Source organism: Vigna radiata, unplaced genomic scaffold, assembly GCF_000741045.1.
Source record: "Vigna radiata var. radiata cultivar VC1973A unplaced genomic scaffold, Vradiata_ver6 scaffold_48, whole genome shotgun sequence".
Lineage (NCBI taxonomy): Eukaryota > Viridiplantae > Streptophyta > Magnoliopsida > Fabales > Fabaceae > Vigna > Vigna radiata.
Window position 1 is genome coordinate 2,046,200 of NW_014542925.1, and position 4,771 is coordinate 2,050,970.

Below are 4,771 nucleotides of genomic sequence, written 5' to 3' on the forward strand. Positions count from 1 at the left end.
TATTGGGAAAAGTACAATAATCATTAAATACTGTAAATGCTGACAAAAACCTGCAATGCACAGAAAATGAGAAGAGAAAAAAAAAATTTAACACCGTTTGTCATTATTTAACGGAAGGGACTATTTTGACTCAAAAATTTAAAAGTAAGGACCAATTTCAAACACTTTTCTAAAAAGGGACTAAATTAAGATTTGCCAACCAAACTAGGGACAAAGTTGGGTATTAAACCTTTTAAAATTTACTTAAAAGTAGAACTGAATGAAAATAAAAAGTAAAATTAAAATAAACTAAAAAGTTATATGATAAGATAAAATAAAAAAACAAAATAATAAGTAAAAAAGATATAGGAATGCTTAAATAAGAAGAGGATGCCTAAATCATTTTTTTTTTGTTTAAAAAACGAACTGAGACTAAGCCCAAGGGGAAAGGGGGTGTGAATATGAAACAAGGGCTGCAAACCAATTTCAATTTTTAATAATAGATTGGGCCTAAGCCCAATAGGAAAGGAGTGCGGCTTAGAAGAAGCAGGGGTGCAGAAGGAAAGTACTTTTGTTTTTTTTTTGTTGCCAAGCCCAGGACCGGCCTAGGATTTTCCTTACCCCAAACTCAGAAACCCCCTTAGGGGTTCTCCCACTTTCTCTTCATTCCAAACTTACTCTACTCACGCACACCAGAGACAAAGTCTCATTCTCTCACACAGCCCAAGATTGGGGTTCACACGCCACCACACTACCCGTCCGGCCGCACTCCCATTCGGTCAGCCATGGTGACGCCGGCGTCACCTCTACCATCCAGCCAGCCACCGCAGGCCACGGCGACCTCGCCCTTTTCCTCTCTGCGCGAACGCGATTCCAACTCTGATATCTCACTGCTCCCGCCACTTCCACCGGAACTGGCAGCCACGAGTCGCAGCCCCATGCGTCGCAAGCACCTACGCTCGCCGCCAGAGCCATCGCCGGCCACGGCGTCAGGCTCTCTCCCTCTCTCCTCTTCATTTCGCGCACTGTCCAGAGTCGCCGCCGGTACCTGCGATTGACACCAGCAACCACATCGGCTTCGCTACTAATATCCTGGGATTTCCCTTTGGAAACTTGCGGTTCCGATCCCGACCAACTAGGGGTGGTGGTGGAGTAGTCGTAGAAGACATGGGATTGGGAACTGCTTCAGGCTTGGGGGTTCCACTGTCGGGGTTAGCTCGTTTGGATGTCATTGTAGTGGAAGCAATTGGACGGGTGGAGGCACCGAAACTGCCAGTGGTTGCTGCACGACGATGATGGAGGCGGGGCAACTACCGAAATTGCCGTTATCGAAGCGTACGAAGGAGGTGTCGTGGTGATCAATTTCGGTTTCAATTTCCAGGGCCGAATAACGGATGAATAGAGTTTGAGCTTTTTGGCTATGTAAGACTGTTGTGGTGGTTGTTCTTTCTCTTGGAGAGGAAGAAGAAGCAGAGGTTGTGTGTGAGGGGTTTACGAAGATGAATGGAGATGAATTTGTAGATTAGTGATGAACGAGAATGGTTCTTTGTGTTTCTTTATGGATTGAATAAAAATGGAGCTTAGCATTGAGTGGTTGAAGGTGTGATGGACAGTGCAGGGACGCATCATCATTTGGGTTCAGTGTGGGTAAGATACAAGCTTGTGTATGGGGCTGGAAATTAGTTTTGGTTCTTGGTGATTGGTGCCTATCTCTGTGACTTGGTGCCTTGCAGGTTGAGGGTGATCTAGGCTATATAAACTACACTCTCTGGTTTTGTCCACTTCTAAACTTTCGTTAGAGTTTTCTACCTTGGTTTTGTATATCAAGTCTCTCTGTTTATTCCATGTCTGTTGAGATATATTCTCAGTTGTGAACGACTTAAGTTAACTGGGTTAGTTTTCCTTTTTTTGGTTGTTGGCTCTTTTGGACACAGGGAAAAGGAACAGAGCACGGGATAATGGGGATAATGATAAAGATCGGGAAAGTTTTATGTGACGGTATCATACACGATTATAGTAGGAAAATATTCAACAACAGTCATAGCAGCAATGTAACAATAATATGTTCAAGAGTAAGCAACCAGTCTTACTAAGCATTGAGTGCAAGGAGGCATTACTTACATCTTGAAAACTCGATTGCTAATGTCAACCTTGTGATTCCAATGGGTCTCTCCCTTTTCCCTGGCCAACGAGCTTCTCCCTTCCCCTTTCTGTGGATCCTCCGACTCCAACGAGATGATTCTTTTTTATGGTGAAGAGAGTTGTCTCGTCATCTCCCTTCAGTGAGTCTCCACTTCTCGCTATCAAAGTATATTCCCCTACAAAACCACCCGTCCTTTGCTTTTTCTTTGCTTTATCGCAGAAATCCCCATAACAAAACGCCTCTGCCACCTCCCAAAACCTTGCCTGCAGAAAACGGTTTTTCTTGTCATCTTGTACAGTCTGCGCCCTCTTTTTCTTTTCCTTTTTTTTTTTTTCGTTTTCCCTTTTTTCTTTTCTTTTTTCGTTTTTTTTAAATTAATTATATTAATTATATTAAATCAAAACTAAAATTACAAGTAAGAATACAAATAAAAAAGGAAAATTGAAAATTATAAAAGAAAGAGGAAAGTAAAACAAAAATAAATAAAAAATAAAAATATAATAATAATAGTAAAAGAATAAAATGATAACAAGACATGAAATAAGATGAAATAAAGTAAAAAAAAAAAACAAATGTTATTTGTCATCCGGACAAAATTGGATGTTGACAGAGTGGACTGTTGATGAAAATAGAAAAGCTCAGTATGATGTTAAAATTAGAAATATAATTGTCTCTGTAGTGACAATTGATGAATTTTTCAGATGTTAAAGATAGAAATATAATTGTCTCTGCAGTGACAATTGATGAATTTTTCAGGATATCTCAATGCAAATCTGCGAAGGAAAAGTGGGATGTCTTAGAAGTAACTCATGAAGGCACAGATGAAGTCAAGAGAGTCAGAAAGAATCATTGGTACAAGAGTATGAATTGTTTAGAATGAAGGCTGGAGAAAACATCTATGATGTGCAGAAACGATTCACTCACATTGGAAATCATCTAATGGCTCTTGGCAAGGTGTTTGATAATGAGGAGATCAACATCAAGATTTTAAAAATTCTGAACAGAAATTGGCAACCAAAAGTCACAACAATCTCTGAATCCAAAGATCTTACAACTATGAAATGGCTACCTTGTTTGGCAAGTTACGGGAACATGAGTTGGAACTTGGTCGATTGAAGGATGAAGAGGAGATTGAAAAAAAGAAGTTCATTGCTCTAAAAGCCTAAAGAAAGAACATTTCAAAAACAGACATGGACGAAAAAGAACTGATGACCTTGATGGTAAGAAAGTTTAGTCGACTTAGGCAAAATGATAGTCAACTGTCTAACCATGCAGGTCAAAGCGAAAAGAAGGTCACATTAAGCCTGATTGTCCTAACTTATAGTCGAAGCAAAAAGGAAAGAAAAGATTCCCTCAAAGCAAAAACATGAGAAGAAAAGGAGCCTACATTGCTTGGGAAAACTCAAATTTTGAGAAATCAAGTGTTGAAGATTCTGATCAAGAGGAGGAATCAAATTTGTGTTATATGACAAGTGTAACATGGGACGACTATGACAGTGATGCAGACATATCAAATGAACCAGTAGAAGTCAAGTATGATCTGCTACAAAATGCTTTTAAAGAGTTACATGCTGAAGTTATGCGACTACAATATAAGGTAAATCGACTGAGCTCTAAAAGAAGAGATTTTGAAAATAGAATTAATAACCTTGTTGTAGAAAATGAGAAATTAGAAAAAGAATTGAATGAAGCTTTGTTATCTGCTAAAGATGTAGAAATTAAAACTGTTACAGTAGAAAAAGTTTGTGAAAATTGTCTTACTCTTATTGAAAAGATAAATTACTTGACTAGTACGCTAGCTAAGTTTACTCAAGGAAGGGACAATTTAGATGTTGTTTTAAATTCATCTGACAGAATTAAAAATAGACAAGGAATTGGTTACAAAGCTCAATCTAACAGAACCAATGCTAAGAGATTCACTGTTTTAAATAAACCTGCTAGAAATGCATGTTTTTATTGCAATTGTATTAGTCATACTGTTAGAAACTGTTATTACAAAAATGTTGTTGTTCCTAAAGGATTATGTGTCTGGATACCAAAGGAACATGCAACAAGGAATCAAGGACCCAAAGTCAAATGGGTACCAGCAACCAAAACTTAGTTGTTTTGCAGGATATACAACTGATGCAGAGTGATCTCAAGAATAAATCATCTATGGAACACATCAAATATCTTGAGGATCTACAACTGGTAAAATTGTATTTATCTGCTACATCATGCTTATCTTGATTAGTTGTTGTTGTGTGATTGTTTGTGCTGTGTGCTTAATTGTTTGATTGATTGAATCTGATTGAAAATGTTTTTCTCGAGTCACAGTCGACTCCAATATTAATTCAATCGACTGAGTTATCTGATTGTATGTAACAATCTATTTTTGAACGTTAAAATTTGAATATGGAGTTTTATGCAATGTCTTTAATGCTTACATTGTTCTAAACTCAGTATTGTGTATGCTACTATACATGCAAATTTCTCTTATATCCCTTAGACCAAGAAGGTGTGTTTTTAAAAAAAATCGTGATCTCTCGATGGCCTCTTCAAACCAAAGCTCAAACAAGAGTAAAGGAAAGGAAGTTATTGTATCAAGAGATCCTGATCCTTTTGGATGGATTAGTGGTGATCAGTCAAGAAACAAATTTCTGATGAATC